Source organism: Manis pentadactyla, chromosome 11, assembly GCF_030020395.1.
Source record: "Manis pentadactyla isolate mManPen7 chromosome 11, mManPen7.hap1, whole genome shotgun sequence".
Classification (NCBI taxonomy): domain Eukaryota; kingdom Metazoa; phylum Chordata; class Mammalia; order Pholidota; family Manidae; genus Manis; species Manis pentadactyla.
In genome coordinates this window covers 45048710-45069250 of record NC_080029.1, presented here as the reverse complement: position 1 = coordinate 45069250, position 20541 = coordinate 45048710, and the positions used below count along the sequence as shown (strand labels likewise).

Sequence of the window (20541 nt, the reverse complement as noted above, 5' to 3'; positions counted from 1 at the left end):
ATACAACAGAGTTCTTTAAAAAGGCAGTGCAAACCTCTCCAGACACCCTTATAACTGTACGAAAATATAAGTAAAGCTTATTCCCATTGAGTTTGTCACCTAACAACTATTAAGTCCCTCTCCACTTACTAGGCAGGCAGTTTTTTGAAAAGGTTGGTTTTTTAGTGTGTTTATATATTCTAGTGGTATCTACATACACATTTTATTTTTTAAATTTGTAATGTAATTCTGATTACTTTGTAACAAATTATTTGTTTTATGAACAAAGCGTTATACTTCTCAAGATAGCGGCTGTTTTAAATCTTCATTCTCTTTTGAAAATACTCAAAATACAAAATGGCACCAAAGAAGAGAGGTGCAGCCATGCTTTGATATCACTACAGAGTTGAATGTCTCATTTGCAGACAAATTAATCAGAGATGGGCACATGGTGAGTCAGTAAGTTCATTTAAGGCTGTAGAATTCTTCCATTTTCACCCAAGATGGTCAGTTTCTTAAAACTGTAACACAATAGGATAGCTCACAAATAGCATGGAATATGTAAAAAATGAAAGAATAAAAACTACCAAAAATGCAATTGTAATAAAGGTTATGGTTGTTTTTATTTGTTGTGTATTTGCTTAAGCTAAATGAATCAGTAGTATATCTGTGTTACAAATTAATCAGAATTACATTACAAATTTAAAAAATAAAATGTGTATGCAGATACCACTAGGATATATAAACACACTAAAAAACCAACCTTTTTAAAAAATTGCCTGCCTACTAAGTGGAGAGGGACTTAATAGTTGTTAGGTGACAAACTCAATGGGAATAAGCTTTACTTATATTTTCGTACAGTTATAAGGGTGTCTGGAGAGGTTTGCACTGCCCTTTTTTTAAAGAACTCTGTTGTATGAAGTATAACCATATTTCCAAATGTGAGGGAAAAAGACATTGATCAGAGCTATGAAAACCTAACAATGTGGGTGAGGAGTAAAGAAAGAAATATTTTTCTTGAAAAAAAATAGATTTGCTAACATCATTGGGCAAGGGGCACAAACAGCGTTATACTTCCAAAGATAGCGGCTGTTTTAAATCTTCATCATTCTCTTTTGAAAATATTCAAAATACAAAATAGCAACCAAAGAAGAGAGGTGCAAGCATGCTTTGATATCACTACAGAGTTGAATGTCTCATTTGCAAACACTTTTAAGTAATATTGTATTGTATAATGGGCTTCTCCTATTAGCTTGTTTGAATATATTGGTGTCTCTTTTTTTCACTTTTGGCTCACCAGTGTCTTTGTGAATGACTCTGTGAACAATACACTTCACTAACTGGTTTGTGTTGTCTCTTATCCATGGGTCAAATTCCAACGAGAAATCCATGGTTCTAGTGATCTATTATTAAACAGCTTTTGGTGTTCCCTTTATAAATCAACTGTGAGGACCTATACTGAAGGATATTTGGAAAATGTGAAATATGAATGTGAACTTAAGTTTTGTAAGTTTACCTAAGAGGAACTTAGAGTTTTTTTGTTTTCATTTAAAAAAAATGAAATAGCTTAAAGAACTGTTGATTCTGATCAGAAACTTCAGAAAAGACCTCAGAAGAGCTAACATTTGAAGTGTTTATAAAGCTCCCTTACCTTGAGTGCTCATAGCATTTTTGCTAAGCACTTTACAGGCATGTGTGTTAAGGGCATCATATTATTCGACTTACAAATGAGGTGTTACTCTTTCTTTTTTAAGGTCACCAGGAGTTCTAATATATAGCTAAGATTGAGAACAATTGCTGTAGGAAGATTCATAGATTTCTGGCTTGTTTTGGGAATAGATAGTTGTGCTTTTTTTTTTTCTCTAAAATCACCCTCATTTTTATTAGAAGTAGCTAGATTAAGAAAATAATTAACAGTTGCCTTGATTATTTGCATAAGTGCACCAAGAAGAGTAATTGATTACATGGGGTTTTTTAATGTGCTTTGCTGGAACTTTTTTTTTTTTGAGAGGGCATCTCTCATATTTATTGATCAAATGATTGTTAACAACAATAAAATTCTGTATAGGGGACTCAATGCACAATCATTAATCAACCCCAAGCCTAATTCTCAACAGTCTCCAATCTTCTGAAGGATAACAAACAAGTTCTTACATGGTGAACAAGTTCTTACATAGTGAATAAGTTCTTACATGGTGAACAGTGCAAGAGCAGTCATTAGATGGTTGTGCTTTTTGAAGAGAAAATAAGGAAAGAAAGACTCTTAGTTTGTAAATGTCCGGTTGGGTTGGCAGTTGGAAATAGTATCTGAAGCCTGGCGGCAAAGTAAGTTCTAGTGATGAGGTGTGGGAAAATTTATTGGCAGCTAGATGATGTTCAGAGTTACAGGATTAAGTGCATTTGCCCTGGGAGAGTTTGCATAATGAAGAGAAGACCCGGAATCCATGAAATGCTTTAAGTGGATGGAAGGAGAGGAGCAAGAGAACAGTGCTCAAAAAAGCTGCAGCAGCAGCAAGGAAATGAGTGTATTTCAGAAGCTAAGGAAGAGGATGGGGTCAGGTTTCAGGGGCAGAGGTGCCTGGCATATGGTAGGTGCTCAGTAAATACTGGTTACAAGTAGAATTTAATGAGTTATAAGTTTCCACTGGATTATCGGTTGGGAGGTTGCTGGTGACCTTGGTAAAAATAATTTAATTGGAGTAGTGTTTCTCCTACCTTACTCTGGCTCCTTGTGTCACTTTTGGAAGTTCCTATCCTCTACTTTAACTGTTAGAGTTCTGTAGGGCTTTGCTCTAGGTCATTGATTCTCCAAATGTGAGTCCCAAAACAGAAATAACATCACCTGAGAACTTGTTAGAAATGAAAATGCTCAGGCCCCACCCAGACCTATTAAGTCAGAAACTGGGGATAGGACTCAGCCTTCTGTATTTTAAAAAGCCCTCCAGGTGATTGTGATGCTTGCTGAAATTTGAAAACCTATGTTTGAAGATCTTTTCTTTGTCTCTGCTTTCTGCTTAGGCATTGATTTTTAGTCTGTTATCTTGGCTTGAATGACCATGCTATGGGCACAAACTTCCAAATTTACCTCCTTGGTCCAGTTCTTCTGAGGACCAGGTCCTAGACCCAACTGACTGTCACTTATTTTGATTTTGATGTCTCTGCCTCAACTTGCCCAAAACAGAACTCAAAATTTTTCTCCCAACAGTCTTTCCCCAGGTTCAGTAAAAGGCACTGTCATCCATGCAGATATTCATGTTGGGAACATAAGCTTGATCCATTTTCTTACACAAATGCTAACAAGTTCTAAGCACATTCTGCTATACTGGTTCAGGAACTGTACACACACACACACAGTGATAATTTTAATAATATAATGAGTAAATGCCCCACCAGTTAAGGGTAAGATGGGAGATATCTTTCAGGAAATCTCAGTTCTCAGAGATGCTAATAAGTCATCAACCTGCTTTGCTGAGAGTGATTCCAGAGTTTAAAGATTATAAAACATGATCTGTAAACCGAAGTTAAGTGTGTCATCTTGAGCTCAACCAAAGAAACGTGTGTAAATGTATAGTGGATCTGATTACTGTATAGGATTGAATATATAAAACTGTGTCCATTGTAATGGATAGATAATTTCCAGGAAAGGGTAGGTATTGAAGTGTTACAGTGTGGGACTCTGGGTCCAGAATGCTTTGGTTCAAGTCATAATAGCACCATTTGCTGTGACCTGGCTAAGTTGCTTTCCTTCACTATGCCTCAAATTCCTTGTCTATAAAATGGGTATAATAACCATCTATACCTGAAGGAGGTATTAGGATTAAGTATGGTATACTTAAGTGTTTGGAGTAAGCAGTGCCTGGCACGGAGGTAAAGGTTCAATAAATGTAAGCTCTGTCACTACCAACTCATACCTCATCACTCTAGTCCAGCCATTCTTGAATCTCTTAGCTACTTGCAGCTATTCAAACAAACCATGCACTTTCATGCTTTAAAGTGCTTTTGCATCCAGGTCTTCATTTAACCTTCCTCTGATTTCCCAAATTAGGTGAAGGTTCCTTTTATGTATTCCCTTAATATCCTGTACAACTTCACAGTGCTTTGTAAACATTATTTTTAATAACAGTTTTATTGAAATAATCACATATCACCAATTAACCATTTAAAGTATATATAGTTCAGGGCTATTAACAGAGTTGGGCAACCTCACCAGTATCAGTCTTAGAACATTTGATTCAAATCTTGAGAGTACTGTTTAGTATCATGAAGATAGCAAAAAGAATATGTATACTCAGTAGTCACTCTGCATTCTTCCCATTCCTTCCCAGCTACTGGCAACCTCTAACTCTACTTTTTGTCACTTTAGATCTGCTTGTTTTGGATATTTCATATAAATGGAATCATATATTTTGTGGTCTTTTGTGTCAGTTACTTTAACTTAGCGTGTTTTCAAGGTTTATCAATGTTGTAGCATGGCCATACCTTATTCCTTTTAATGGCAGACTAATATTCCATTATATGAATATACACAATTTGTTTATTCATTCATCAATTAATGGACATTAAGTCATTTCCACTTCTTGGCTATTATAAATAATACTGTTAGGAACATCTGTGTACAGGTTTTTGTGTGGACATGTTTTAATTTCTCTTGAGTACATACCTAGGAGTGGAATTGCTAGATCATATGGTAACTGTATTTAACCTTTTGAAGAAATGCCAAACTGTTTCCAAAGCTGCTGCATATTTTATTTCCTACACCAAAGTATGAGGATTCCTATTTATCCATTATCCCAGTCAGTGTTTATTATCTCTTTTTGTTTCAAGCCATCCTAGTGGGTGTATGAAGCGCTATCTCATTCTGGTTTTGATCTACATTTCCCTGATGGCTAATGATGTTGAACATCTTTTCATGTGCTTAATTAGCCATTAGTATATCTTCTTTGGATAAATTATTCATATTCTTACCCCACTTTTTAATTGGATTATTTGTCTTCATATTGAGGTCCAAGAATTCATTACATATTTTAAAAACAAATCCCATATTAAGTACATGATTTGCAAGTATTTTCTCCTGTCCTGGGAGGTTGTGTTTTTCACTTTCTTGGTAGTTGAAAGTTTTTTATTTTGGTGGAGTCTATTTTTTTCTCTGTTGCTTGTACTTTTGGTGTCATATCTAAGAAACTATTGCCTAACCCAAGGTCATGGACATTTATGTCTATGTTTCTTCTAAGAGTTTTGTAGTTTTAGCTCTTACATGTTTTTGAATAATTTTTCTGTCCTCCCCTTTAGAATGTCAGCACCATAGCAGGGATGCGCTGGTGTTTGTTTTATTAATTTGTCCTTTGGGCCTCATTTAAGTCTTGGGAAATAGTGTTCAGTAATGATTATTAATGATTGGAAAGACAGACTTTGAGGAGCTGTCACCACAACATATAAAAATGCCTAACTTGAAACACTTCCTGCTTTTTTTTTTTTAAAGCTAGGAACTGCGATGTTTTGTTAGTGTTGCCAGTTGTTGAATTAATACTGCAGATAAGGTTTAGGAGACTTTAAATAAGGGGTATCTATTCTGATTGCCATCTTCAGTTCTCAGAATACGTCAGTTTAGTTTTACAAAATTGGGATTTGAAGCTGAGTATTTTTCATGTATGTACTTCTAGACTTGGAGAGTTTTATTTATTACTCTGTTTTCCACTGCAGATTCTTAAAGAGTAAACCAAGGAGCAAGTCCCATGTTTCTAAAGGTCAGTGTTTTCTGGTGATAAACAAAAATTTTATACCACTTTACAGGAATCTAATACCACACCCCAGTAAGTGCTGACAGACAGAGCCTCTTTTCTGAGTATTTCCATTGGTTAAAGAGGATTTTGTGGGGTTTTCCTACTCTATATTAAGTTATCCTCTCCTGTAATACTAGATTTGGAGTTGGGGTAGCATCTGAAATGAGGGCCTTCACATATATTTAATTCAACTGCTGTGACTTTCTTTCAAAAACAATGTAGACGTTGTCACTGTAAAACTGCATCCTTACTCTTTTGAGGAGAGAGAATTGACACTTATAATTAGTGGTTTTGTACCTGACCAGGAGTCAGTTTTTTGTTTTTGTTTTTTAGTGGATTGATGTTATAAAGTAATTTTAATGTGAGAAGTATCATAAACTAGTGCATTAAGCAATGTAGGTACATTGCTAGACTTTGACCAGAGTCATTGAGGAAAATTCTTATGATTAAGCTAAATTATGGAGGGAAATGCCACCTAATTTAACATGTAACATTTTTTTAAGAATGTGGGTTTAAGAAGCCCCTCAGTAATGGGTGTTTATAAAATTGTATATGTGTTACACAAATTTAGGATTTTACATCAGAAAATAAATCAGGAAATCTGATACCTTGTTAAGGATACATAAGGGAAAGAATAGTATTTGGACTTTTTGCTTAGTTATAGTGACATGTCTGCTGCTAAAGTGATGAAATTGTTTAATATGAATTAGTATATGTCTAACTTCTGATAAAATTGGCTCTAGGTCTATGTTTACGCTTTTGATTTTAGCTTTTACTGTGGTAGCTTCATTCTATCATTAAAGGCTTTAAAACATCTGCCAGTATTGAATGCTGTACTTTTCATGTTGGGAATAGCAGATTATCTCGAATCCTTGAAACACCAGCACCTATTTCATTAACACCATCACTGTCATTCTCATCCATGAAAATATCTTTCAGAATATATACATTTGGATACGAATTAGAAATAATCTTAAGGCACTTAAGGGTAAATTTTTCAATGAATCCTTGTGTTTTTCATTCTCTCCATATCTACTACTTTAATAATTTTGAGTAATTAACTTGAATAGTCTTATGATTTCATATGATTTTCCTTTGATCCGTAGCAGTCAGCTAGTTGCAAAACAAAAGCAACAAAATACCCCAAACTGCAGCTTCCACAAATGTCAAGAAAATAGTAGAGTTCCTGTAACTTAAGAGTATTGATTGAAATGAATGATTTTTAGTCTTTTATGTTCTGTTCAATAAGCCGTTTTTCTTTTGACCTTTAAGTTGGTTCCAAATACATAAAACAGCTGAAATTTTCTCATTTATGTTTTCTCGTTTTAAAGTAATTTATTATTTTTAATAATATATAATTTAGACAAAAAGGTTTGCAGCAGCGTACATCTTTTTTTATTACGTATGGCCATCTCTCTTTCCCCCACCTGAAATAAAAGGATTACATAGTCCTTTTTTTAGAGGTGAAGAGGAAAATAGAAGCCAATATACAAAAATTTGCTTTGGGCAGTGTTTTGGGGAATGGCATTTTGAGATGTGTGGTGTCCCTCTGTTTTGCTTTTTGGAGTGCTTTGGATAAGCACTAAACTTGACTCATTCTCACCTAATTTTCAGAATAAGTTTAGAAGTATGGCCGTAGTCTTAAATAATAGTAATAAACTATTTTGCCTAAAGTTAATATAAATAGCAAATAATTTAGGTGGCCAACCCATTTTTATTGTAATTATCTTTCTAGGTTTGTACCTCTGTGAGACTGGTTGATTTTTCAGAATTTTTTACAAAAGATTTATTATTAAATATATGGGTTTTACCTATTTTGTGTGTGTGTGCTTTTTGGCACAAATTGTCATAATTGGCTCCTATTTTTAGAGCACATGAGGGCAGTAGATACTGAACCTACTGAGGAACTACCAAAGAGCTTAAGCTTTGGAGTTCTTTTAAAAACAGCCTGTCTGAGAAGACACTCCTCTCTCAACAACCCTTTCAGTTTAGTTTGAGCAATATATTTTTCTCACACTAGCAATTACTTAATTGTTTTAAAAGTGTAAAAAATATGAAACTTAAAAGCAAGCTATTAAAATTGTTCCGTAAAAAACATGCGCTGAATCATTCAGTGGTGGGATTTCTCCCAAGACCTTAATTTTATCCCCCATTTTTCCTCCATTTTACTACTAATTACTGGGTCTGTGTATAAAACTCCATTGGTGTGATTGTAAAGTCATATCATTGTTAAAGCTCTTTTGCATCCCTTTTCCAATTTTTGCCTTGAAGCCAGTGTGACAAAGCACAGTGTGATAATGCAATTAATTTAGACTGAATACATCGAATAAAATACTGACATGTCACAGTTACAAAGCGTCACATTTTAAAGCTCTGTGGTCTAGTAGTAGTTCAGTGTTTTTATCAAATAAATTGTACATTTCAGCAGGAAGGCCTCTTTAGATATGTGTGCATGTATATAATACAGTTCACCATTGAAAGACTGGGGGGTTAGGGGCACTGACCCCCTGTGCAGTCAAAACTCTGTGTATAACTTTTGACTCCACAAAAACTTAACTGCTGATAACCTACTGTTGATCAGAACACCTTACCGATAACATGAATGGTGAATTAAGATGCATTTTGTATGTTTTATGTATTATACACTGTATTCTTACAATAAAGTAAGCTAGAGAAAGGAAGTGTTTTTCCAAATTCTCACAAGTCTCCAAATAAATTTTCAATATGTTTATTGAAAAAATTCAGGGTATAAGTGGACTTGCAAAGTTACAGCCTGTGTTGTTCAAGGGTCAGCTCTACATAGTCATCTTTTCCCAGTCAGTCATTTAAAAATAATTAGTTTATACGTTGCTTGAAAGTAAATGTGAAGCTGAGTTATGCGATCACCAAACTTCAAAACACAACTGCTTAATATTTGGACTTTACTATGATTAGAAAAATGGAGTCAGGAAAACCATATGGGCAAATACTTTTGTTCCCTGAGGAAGAGGAGCAGTAGAATACCCACAGCAAACCAGACATTACCCAGTATGGTTTTGCCTTCATTTCCACTTAAATGTTTGTGAAATGTGTGGTTTTTCTTTATAGAGTTGCAGTGTTTATATTTAAAGGTTTTCACTTAGTTTCTACACAGCATCCTTTTAAAAATTATATGTCAAAACTAGTCTCCATTGCATTTAAAATTTTATTTTTTAAGTTTATTTATTTAAATTTAGAGATTATACAAGAAAATAATAAGCATCTTTATGCTTAAAACCAGGCCATATGTAGGTCTAAGTAAATGGAACCTCGACTGGTGATTTTCAGATACTAAACATTTTTATTGTGTAAAGGAGGAAGAGAACTTAGCATCTGCCTTAGGATCATTTTTTCCTATGTCCTATTAGCTAATTCCAAGATCATTTAATATGGTATCCACCCATTTCATTTGGCCTCAACCTTTGCTCTCATGAAAGTAAGACTGATTGTTCTGGATTGCTGTATTATGTGCTTTGGCACAGCATGAAGTTACCCTCAGTAACAATGCCATTGTCTTTAAAACAGCTTGCAATTATGACTGCAAATAAAAGGGTGCAACAGGAGGATATGATAGAGAATCATTCTTTTTTCCACCCCTGGTGTTTAACAAATTTTTGTACTACAACCTTTTGTGTTAGCTGGGCTACCTACTGTATTTTCTGTATATCATTCCTAGTCAACTGAAATGTTTGCATATTTGTCACTACAACTTTGACATGTCTACAGCTGACCACTCTGAATTCTTTTCATGGAGGCAGACAAAACAAAATGTATGGAAGAAGTTGAGTGGACTTGCCTCTATTGGTATTTTTTTTTCACTTGCATGTTTAAATGCTTATGCACTTTTAATAAATTGTTTTGTGCAGTGCAGCTCTTGACCTCCAAATGTTTACTTCTGTCTGGTTTAGAAATTTGGGAATGGCCTTTGGTTTTAATTCCTTTACTTTTTCAGTATACAGTAATGTTATCTTTACCATGTAATTTCTTTTTTTTTTTTAAGGTATCATTGATACACAATCTTATGCTCAGATTTCATATGAGCAACATTGTGGTTACTACATTCCCCCTATTATCAAGTCCCCACCACATACCCCATTACAGTCACTGTCCATCAGCATAGTAAGATGCTACAGAATCACTACTTGTCTTCTCTCTGCCATACTTCCTTCCCCGTGCCCCTGCTATATTATGTGTGCTAATCATAATACCCTTATCCCTCCCTTCCCACCTCCCTCCTGAGTCCCTTTCCCTTTGGTAACTGTTAGACCATTCTTGGGTTCTGTGAGTCTGCTGCTGTTTGTTCCTTCACTTTTGTTTGTTGCTATACTCCACAAATGAGTGAAATCATTTGGTACTTGTCTTTCTCTGCCTGGCTTATTTCACTGAGCATAATGTCCTCTAGCTCCATCCATGTTATTGCAAATGGTAGGATTTGTTTTCTTCTTGTGGCTGAATAATATTCCATTGTGTATATGTACCACATCTTCTTTATCCATTCATCCACTGATGGACATTTAGGTTGTTTCCATACTTGGCTATTGTAAAGAGTGCTGTAATAAACATAGGGGTGCATATGTCTTTTTGAATCTGTGATTGTGTTTTCTTAGGGTAAATTCCTAGGAGTGGAATTCCTGGGTCAAATGGTGTTTCTATTAGTATTTTGAGGAACCTCCATACTGCTTTCCACAATGGTTGAAATAATTTAAATTCCCACCAGCAGTGTAGGAGGGTTCCCCTTTGTTCACATCCCCGCCAACGTTTGTTGTTACTTGTCTTTTGGATGGTGGCGATCCTTACTGGTGTGAGGTGATATCTCATTGTGGTTTTAATTTGCATTTCTTTGATGATTAACCATGTGGAGCATCTTTTCATGTGTCTGTTGGCCATCTCAATTTCTTCTTTGGAGAACTGTCTGTTCAGATCCTCTGCCCATTTTTTAATTGATTTATTTGCTTTTTGGTTGTTGAGGCACATGAGCTCTTCATATACCATGTAATTTCTTATTAAATAAGGAGTTTCTATGGAAAAACTGCTGGCTGTTTGAGTGACTGTTGCAGGTTGTATACTGACCATATGGAAGGTTATTATTTATGCCATACTTCATTCTATTTTAAGTAACTATTGAGTAGGAGGAGAAACTGAATATCCATTTGCAGAACTCAGAAAAGCTTCCTTATTGCTTTATTGAGGTTATATTTGAATCATATATTCCTCATCAGCTCCTTCAAGAGAAAGAGACTGACAGTGAACTTCATGACAGTCTTATGTGCTTGTTAACATTTATTGCTACTTTACTGATTCAGAAATGGAGGACCAGGGAAAAGAAGCGTTTTGCCTAGAATTAGGGGCACATAGATTTTAATGGTCTTACTCCAAGGACAATACTTTCTGTTTTAAGCATCTTTTCCACTCAAAGGTGCTTAGTTCTAGGTGTCAGTTTGGGAGATCCACTGGATAGCATAAAATATTTAATGTAGTAAATCAGAATTTGATGATATTTAAGTATACTAAGGAACAAGAGTAACTCACCTTTGATTTCTTATAGAATTCATTGGTAATAGCCTTACTTTAAAGGTACTGCTGTAGTACTTGAATATGGATTTTTAAATTTGATTTTTGGGTTATTTTCATTTTACTGAGGTTGGAGCTTGAAATAAGTACTAACTATTGCTAGATGTGAGGTTCAGGTTTTCAGACAAAAGCAGTGATTTGGAATTAAGATACTTCAGGCAAGTAATATCATTAATTCCTCCATATAGATCCCTTATTTTTAAAATGAGGAGGTTGAACTAAGTGATCTGTTAACTGTCTCTTTAAATGCTCTAGAATGATTATGCTTTAAAAGCTTCAGGGGTCCATGAATTTAAGTGAGAAAAGTGTTAGATACTTGTTTTCACTAATTACTAACTGAAATTGACCATTTCCTTCAAGCCACAGCAAATTAGGAGTCTCTGTGACTGTCATTAATTGAAATCACAGATATTTTCCTATAATATTGAAGCTGAAGGTATGTTGAAAATACATTGGTCACAATTTGGAAATAATGGTAGTTAATAGATTTGTCATTACAGCTGGTTATTTTATATATTAAAAAGAGGTGAAGTGTATTTAATATTATGAATTTAAAAAGTAGTTTGATAACTATATTTCAATGTAATGATTTATAACTATATTTCAATGTAATGATTTTCTTTGTGTGTATTTTTGCTTTAAGAAATAGTCTGAGAGTCTGTAGTTTTCACACACTGTCAAAGGAGCATGGTGCAAAAAAGGTTAAATGCCCCTGAACCGCATGTTTTCTGCAGTGACTGCAAAATGGCCTAGGTTGATTCTGGTTGATGCGAAATGAACTTTGTGGGCACTGCTTTTTGAGAGGGACTGTGTGCTGATGATGGGAAGTCGTTTCTGTATTCCTTTCTCAGGTTTCTAGAATGATGGACTATGATTATGTGATGTTTCACTAATACTGAGCAAGCTAGATAGAAGCAAAATGGTTATCATCTCTATTTGGGATATCCTTTTTACAAAAATTAAGTTTTGGAGTAGTTGTTCCATTTGAAGTTTGAGGGGTGTAGGAGAAGACCTCTTAGGTGAGGTTATCTGCTGTTGATTTCCCAAGCCAGGAGGACTAGCTTGCCAAGAACAAAAGTTACCGTCACAACACGTGTACTGCACAAAATATTTCTGAAACAGTCAGTTGGAAAGCTGTATGACCTTAAAAACATGAGGGCATTTGCTGCTGAGTTTTTGTGTGAGTATTTTGTATTGTTTGCCTTTTTTCTTTTTTGCTTGTCTGGCTCTTACTAATTTATGTAATTTGTTGGTTAGGAGGAAGGAAATAGTAACAAATTCTTCCTATTAGTAAGAATTAGGAATACACACAAACTCAATAACTTAATTGGAACACAAAGACTGCTGGGGTTTATCCTGTGGTGAGTCTGTTATTCCATTTGTAATGCATTTATCTTTAGATTGGGTAGGGTGGGATTTGCATTCCCAAAGTTACAAAGAGTTTCCAGATCCTTATCAGTCAGTATTAGGAGTGACTGTTTTTAATAGTGATAATGAGGCAGCTATTCCCTGGAGGAGATTTAGCCACTGGTGGAATTGTCAGAACCCTGAAATAGTTTGGGAAACTCGGGATGGAAAAAGAAAGTTGTTTCAAGAACAAAACAAAACAGAAAATTCAAGCTGCCTTTTTGGGGAGGGTGAGGTGGAGGTGACAAAGAACAAGATGAACTTACCCAAGTGCAGCTGTCTAGAAGCTGGGAGAGGTTAGTTTCCCTAAAGCACTTTAGCGTGAACAAGAAGTTTTGAGTGTTGTAAAATCAAGTTGCTTCACAGGCGCTAATCTGGAAGAATGTTCTCTGTACATGGCATAATTTAATTTGGCTTTGAGAAAGGAAGAAACTCTGGGTAGCAGCTATTTTTGTTGCCAGTCTGAGAAAAGTTTAAGTAGTATTTTATGGTGGTGGTGGAGGGAGCGGATATGACAGGAGTTAGAAGTGTGTGTGTGAGGGGTGCTCATGATGCTGCAGGCCACATTACCATGCTAGGGCTTACTAATTAAAAATGAAGACAAGATAATTTTTGCCAGGGGTAGATGGAATGAAGATGAGAAATGTAGGCCATGTCTTCAGGTATGTCTATCCCACCTCTATTTTAAGTGCAAAAGGGATCTTTTTTAGATTAGGGTTTGTTTCATGGATGCCTGCCTGCCAGCATAACATTCTGTAAAACCTTGTTTAGTTTTCCTTAAATCCAAAAATGATTCTATACCAAATCCAAACAAATCAAATCACTCTAAAGGGATTGAGTGAAAACACGTGTTGCTGCCTTGGCCAGACTATATATGTTTGCAGATTGGCTCAGTTCTGTGTGCTAAGCAGATTCCTTTTAAAGCATCCTTTGATGACCATCACCACCATCATCATCCAGTCTGGAGGTGAACAGAGATGGGACAGTATTTACTTACCTGAACTGTGTTTTGTAAACTCTGAAAATAACTTAAGAGTCAACCTGACAGCTTTATAAAGATAGAATAAAAACACATGCTGTTCATTTATGTTAATATATTGCATATTGCAATTTTCATGTACCAGAAAGCTTTTATTTTTAATTTAGTGTCAGGATTAATAAAGGTATGAAAGAAATTTAAATTTTGACCCCTTAAAGGCACATTCTAGAGTTTATTGTGTTTATTATTTGAATTTCTCACAGGGCTAAGTGGCAGATCTCCTTAAAGTGTTCTGAAAGACTGTGTAGGCTTGCAGAGGGAAACCCAGGGTAAGATAGTCAATTTGGTGTTAACTGCTGAGGTAACTCCTGGAAGGTAAACTACCACCTTTGCCTAAGGGGAGCCAGATTGGGTATCACATGATGTAGGAACATCCCTAAATAATAGTTGGAGTTAAGATGATTTTGAATATCAGGTAGAGATAAGATGATTATTTTCTTTGTTTCTCAGTGATTGAAATTGTACAGTAATGTGCCTTACTGTGAATTTGGTTGCAGTTGTTATGCTGAGTACTTGATCAACCCTTTCAGTCTGGGAACTTTAATGCCTTTCTTCCCTCCTTTTTCCTTTTTTTTACCCCCTTAGGACTGATCTTTCAGTGTTCTTATATGCTATTCTATTGAGTTTTTCATTTCAACTACTACATTTTTAATTACTAGGAAAGCATGCTTGTGCTCTCTCTCACTTCTTAGTTTTTTTTTTTTAAACATACTGTTTTTGCTTTGTATTTGTAATATTTTCTCATATGTTTCTAAAATTTTAATGGTGTCTTTTTCCTCAGAGTTTTCTTCCGCCTGCATAGTCTCTATCAGGACTAGCTACATAATTTGCAGGGCTGAGTACAGAGTAAAAATATGGAGCCCCTTGTTCAACATTTATTAAAGAATTCCAAAATTGCAGCAGCTGAGCAATAAACCTGTAACATGGAGCAGGGTGCTGTGTGACTGCCAAGGTCATAGGCCTATGAAGCTGACCCTGGTCTATCTTCCAATTTGCTTTTTTTTGTTTCCATCTCATACTAGAGATATCAAACATTTCTTGGCTGTTTGCTAATATTTAAGATTAGAATCCTAAAAATCTGATAGGAAGCTCTGAATATGCATATAGGACTTACCAGTGTAGCTTCACTGTAGGATGATCTGACTGGTCAATCTTAGTTCCAAAATTTGTCTTTTATATTTTTCTTCTTGGACTAGTTGGTCAGATGCCTTAGAAAAGTTTCTTCTAATCTTCCCTGCCTGGAAGGTAAGGCCTGACTGTCAGCCTTTTGAGAAGGGTATGGTTGAATGGACTGGGATTGGTGACTAGTACTAGTATATCAGAGCTGATTGCTAAGTTTTCAGCAACTTTTTGAGCCTGTTGCTAAATACAATAATTATTAAAGATTATACAAACCTAGAATTAAATGTTATATTAAAAATAAAATCAGTAAACTAAAAACTTACCACTTCCTAATTATTTTCTCACATTTGTTATTATGGATACTATTGGGGTTATTTATACCTATTTTATCTGTATGGTAGAAATATTGTGTAAAAATAGACTACTGTGCTTCTCTTCTAAACTCTGCATTCAATGACATCATTTGGTAGCTTGAAGCAGCCATGGTAAGAATATTTATATCACAGGAATCAGCAAATAATAACACTACCCTTGTACCCCTCTTTCCCCACCTCCCAGCTATTTGTTAAACATTTATTTACCAACACACCGTGGACTGGGATCTAGTTCATGTTAACTTAAACTAACTCACCTGGTGATCCCTAACTCTCTGTTTAACCTCCTTAAATTGCATTCAGCCTTTTTTTAAGGGTGAGGGAAGGGCATTTGCCTGCCTGCCTGAAGGAGTGAGCAGGGAAATCAGGGAATTGCATTTCAGAAGGATTTCTGTTAATCCTTCCCATTTTATCCCTGCTGAGCATTTTGAGGGGAGTGTTCCCTGATGCGTACCTAAGGATTCAGTTTTTTTAGGTCTTTGAGTCCTTTATGTCTTACACATTTATTTTCCAGCTTTCAAAACTTTGTGGCTGTAATCTCCAGTTCTCTTTGTCTCTTGGGTTTATATCTTAAAAAAAAGAGTGTTTGGGGAAGGATCAAGAAGTAGCTGTGTGTTTAGTCCACCATCCTTATCCAGAAGTCTGGGATATAATTCTTAAAAAAAAATAGGTAAATAACCTCAACAATCTAAGGGGGTTGTTAGGCTTAGCCAATCCCCTGTTGGTTTGCAAGTCAAATATAAATTCAGTCAGGAAAAAATTTTCTGCAGATTCTGGAATATTTTTCATTTCCATAAAGGAGGAAATAAACATGTATAGGTATTAAACCAGAATACCTATTGTTAGTTTCTCATATGCATGTGTAGGGATATAAGGAAACATAAAACAAAACAGTTTCAGTTTGTACATTTTGGCTTGAGGGGTTTAGGAACAGTAGTACATAATTGTGCCAGATTTAGTAATTCCAGTGGCCCATCAGAGGCTGGATCTCGTGACCAGGTCACTTTATCCACTCTGAAGCAGGCATTTATTGTTTCCTCATCTAGTGAGTCTCCCAGTCTTGGGATTTGGTACCCACTTTTAATATCCTCTGCTTAAATTCATTGTCCCCTTCTCCCCATTAGATTTTATGTGATTGAGTTGGTTAGATTCTCTCTCATTACTCTTAATTTCACACCAGGCTGCCTCATAGTCCACTAAGTTCTCTTAGTTTATTGATGGTTACCTTTTGTTTTAGGCCAGAGTAGAGAGGTAATAGGATATCATGGTGGCAACTTAAGTATAAGAAATTGCCTGTGATCTCTCAAAAGAAGAATGTGGGCCTCTCAGGCACTTAAGAAACTCCTCAATTGAGCATGTATTTATGTATGTTAAAAAAAAGATTTTCATGGCTCAAGATAGTGACACCTGTGGCTGAAAGAAAGAAATATCTGACAGGGCATAAAAGGAATAAGTAAATATTTGACACTGTATGTGTGAGATAGATTAGATGTCCATGTTCTTCTTCAGAGTTGTGAAAATGGGAATTATTCCAGAAGATCCAGTATACTGCAATATCCAGTTGTTAAACATTTTCACAAGGGCTTCTGGAAACTAGTGCTCTTCTTTTTCCAGTTGCTACTCCTTCCCTTACCATTTTTTTGTGTTTTAATTTTAAGTTGGGTTTTTTTTTTCCTTAGGAGGATGAAATCCAGGTGAGACTCTGTATGTGCTGATGACCGTTTTTTTTTAAATCTTTTGGAATTTCTGGTGATCTTCTGCCTGTGAAGAAATGCTTCTGTTTCTCAGGTGGGATTGGGGGGATTAGGCTAGGTGTTTTCCATATGATTATGCTCACAACCAAAATTCTGTAGGGAGTCTGAAAAGATTTTTTTCTGGGTTTTGAACTTTAGTCATAGAAAAGTCTTTCATGAGTACAATTATTAAGTCATCTTGAATCACATATTTTTTTTGATGATTTTTAAAAATTTTGATATCATTAATGTACAGTTACTTGAACAACATTATGGATACTAGACTCCCCCTATTATCAAGTCCCCCCCACATACTCCATTGCAGTCACTGTCCATCAGCGTAGTAAGATGCTATAGAATCATTACTTATCTTCTCTGTATATACTGCCTTCCCCATGTCCCCGACCCCCTACACTATGTGTGCTAATTGTAATGCCCTGTTTTCCCCCTTATTCCTCCCTTCCCACCCATCCTCCCCAGTCCCTTTCCCTTTGGTAACTGTTAGTCCATTCTTGGGTTTGGTGAGTCTGCTGCTGATTTGTTCCTTCAGTTTTTTCTTTGTTGTCATACTCCACAGATGAGTGAAATCATTTGATACTTGTCTTTCTCTACCTGGCTTATTTCACTGAGCATAATACTGTCTAGCTCCATCCATGATGTTGCAAATGGTAGGATTTGTTTTTTTCTTATTGCTGAATAATATTCCATTGTATATATGTACAACATCTTTATCCATTCATCTACTGATGGACATTTAGGTTGCTTCCATATCTTGGCTGTTGTAAATAGTGCTGTGATAAACATAGGAGTGCATATGTCTTTTTCATACTAGGCTGCTGCATTCTTAGGGTAAATTCCTAGAAGTGGAATTCCTGGGTCAAATGGTATTTCTATTTTGAGTTTTTGAGGAACCTCCATACTGCTTTCCACAATGGTTGAACTAGTTTACATTCCCACAAGCAGTGTAGGAGGGTTCCCCTTTCTTCACATCCTTGTCAACATTTCTGGTTGGTTGTCTTTTGGATGTTGGCCATCCTAACTGGTGTGAGATGATATTTCATTGTGGTTTTAATTTGCATTTCCCTGATGATTAGCGATGTGAAGCATCTTTTCATGTGTCTGTTGGCCATCTGAATTTTTTCTTTGGAGAAGTGTCTGTTCAGATCCTGTGCCCATTTTTTTATTGGATTATTTGCTTTTTGTTTGTTGAGGTGTGTGAGCTCTTTATGTATTTTGGATGTCAGCCCTTTATCAGATCTGTCATTTATGAATATGTTTTCCCATACTGTAGGATGTCTTTTTTGTTGTACTGATGGTATCCTTTGCTGTACAGAAGCCTTTTAGTTTGATATAGTCCCACTTGTTCATTTTTGCTTTTGTTTCCCTTGCCCGGGAGATATGTTCATGAAGAAGTCGCTCATGTTTATGTCCAAGAGATTTTTGCCTATATTTTTTTCTAAGAGTTTTATGGTTTCATGACTTACATTCAGGTCTTTGATCCTTTTTGAGTTTACTTTTGTGTACGGGGTTAGACAATAATCCAGTTTCATTTTCTTACATGTAGCTATCCAGTTTTGCCAACAACAGCTGTTGAAGAGACTGTCATTTCCCCATTGTATGTCCATTGCTCCTTTATCATATATTAATTGACCATATGTGCTTGGGTTTATATCTGGACTCTCTAGTCTGTTCCACTGGTCTATGGGTCTGTTCTTGTGCCAGTACCAAATTGTCTTGATTTTGTAGTAGAGCTTGTAGTGGCTTTGTCGTAGAGCTTGAAGTCAGGGAGCGTAATTCCCCCTGCTTTATTCTTCCTTCTCAGGATTGCTTTGGCTACTTGGGGTCTTTTGTGGTTCCATATGAATTTTAGAACTATTTGCTCTAGTTCATTGAAGAATGCTGTAGGTATTTTGATAGGGATTGCATTGAATCTGTATATTGTTTTAGGCAGAATGTCCATTTTGACAATATTAATTCTTCCTAGCCAAGAGCATGGGATGAATTTCCACTTATTAGTGTCCTATTTAATTTCTTTTAAGAGTGTCCCGTAGTTTTCAGGGTATAGGTCTATCACTTCCTTGGTGAGGTTTATTCCTAGGTATTTTATTCTTTTTGATGCAATTGTGAATGGAATTGTTTTCCTGATTTCTCTTTCAGCTAGTTCATCGTTAGTGTACAGGAATGCAACAGATTTCTGTGTATTAGTTTTGTATCCTGCATCTTTGCTGAATTCAGATATTAGATCTAGTAGTTTGGAGTGGATTCTTTAGGGTTTTTTTTATGTACAATATCATGTCTTCTGCTAACAGGGACAGTTTGACTTCTTCCTTGCCAATCTGGATGCCTTTTATTCCTTTGTGTTGTCTGATAGCCATGGCTAGGACCTCCAGAACTATGTTGAATAAAAGTGGGGAGAGTAGGCATCCTTGTCTTGTTTCCGATCTTAAAGGAAAAGTTTTCATCTTCTCACTGTTAAGTATAATGTTGGCTGTGGGTTTGTCATATACGGCCTTTATTATGTTGAGGTACTTCCTCTCTATACCCATTTTGTTGAGAGTTTTTATCATGAATGGATGTTAAATTTTGTCAAATGCTTTTTCAGCATCTGTGGCAATGCTCATGTGGTTTTTTTGTCCTTTTTGTTTATGTAGTGGATGATGTTGATGGATTTTCGAATGTTGTACCATCCTTGCATACCTGGGATGAATCCCATGTAATCATGATGGATGATCTTTTTGATGTATTTTTGAATTTAGTTTGCTAATATTTTGTTGTGTATTTTTGCATCTATGTTCATCAGGGATATTGGTCTGTAATTTTCTTTTTTTGTGGAGTCTTTGCCTGGTTTTGGTATTAGAGTGATGCTGGCTCGCCTCATAGAATGAGTTTGAAAGTATTCCCTCTTCTACTTTTTGGGAAATTTAAGGAGGATGGGTATTAGGTCTTCACTAAACGTTTGATAAAATTCAGCGTTGAAGCCATGTGGTTCAGGAGTTTTGTTCTTAGGTAGTTTTTTAATTACCATTCAATTTCTTTGCTGGTAATTGGTCTATTCAAATTTTCTGTTTCTTCCTGGGTCAGCTTTGGAAGGTTGTATTCTTCTAGAAAGTTGCCCATTTCTTCTAGGTTATCCAGTTTGTTACCATATAATTTTTCATAGTATTCTCTCATAATTCTTTGTATTTCTGTGGTGTCCATGGTGATTTTTCCATTCTCATTTCTGATTCTGTTTATGTGTGTAGACTGTCTTTTTTTCTTGATTAGTCTGGCCAGGGGTTTATCTATTTTGTTTATTTTCTCTAAGAACCAGCTCCTGCTTTCATTGATTCTTTCTATTGTTTTATTCTTCTCAATTTTATTTATTTCTGCTCTAATCTTTATTATGTCCCTCCTTCTACTGACTTTCGGCTTCATTTATTCTTCCTTTTCTAGTTTCATTAATTGTGAGTTTAGACTGTTCATTTGGAATTGTTCTTTCCTGAGGTAATCCTGTATTGCAATATATTTCCCTCTTAGCA

At 35.6% G+C, this 20541-nt stretch overlaps 1 protein-coding gene across 3 annotated transcripts in view; it reads left to right on the top strand.

The window, feature by feature from the left end:
- FBXO34 (F-box protein 34) overlaps window positions 1–20541 on the top strand; it is an 82104-nt gene that overhangs the window by 28508 nt on the left and 33055 nt on the right. The window contains exon 2 of one of the 3 annotated variants that reach the window (XM_057488447.1): window positions 5680–5723. The exons of the other annotated variants lie outside the window; for them this stretch is intronic. The gene's annotated coding sequence lies outside the window, so the exon portion shown is untranslated. The remainder of the gene's footprint in view (window positions 1–5679; window positions 5724–20541) is intronic. 3 annotated transcript variants of the gene reach the window in all.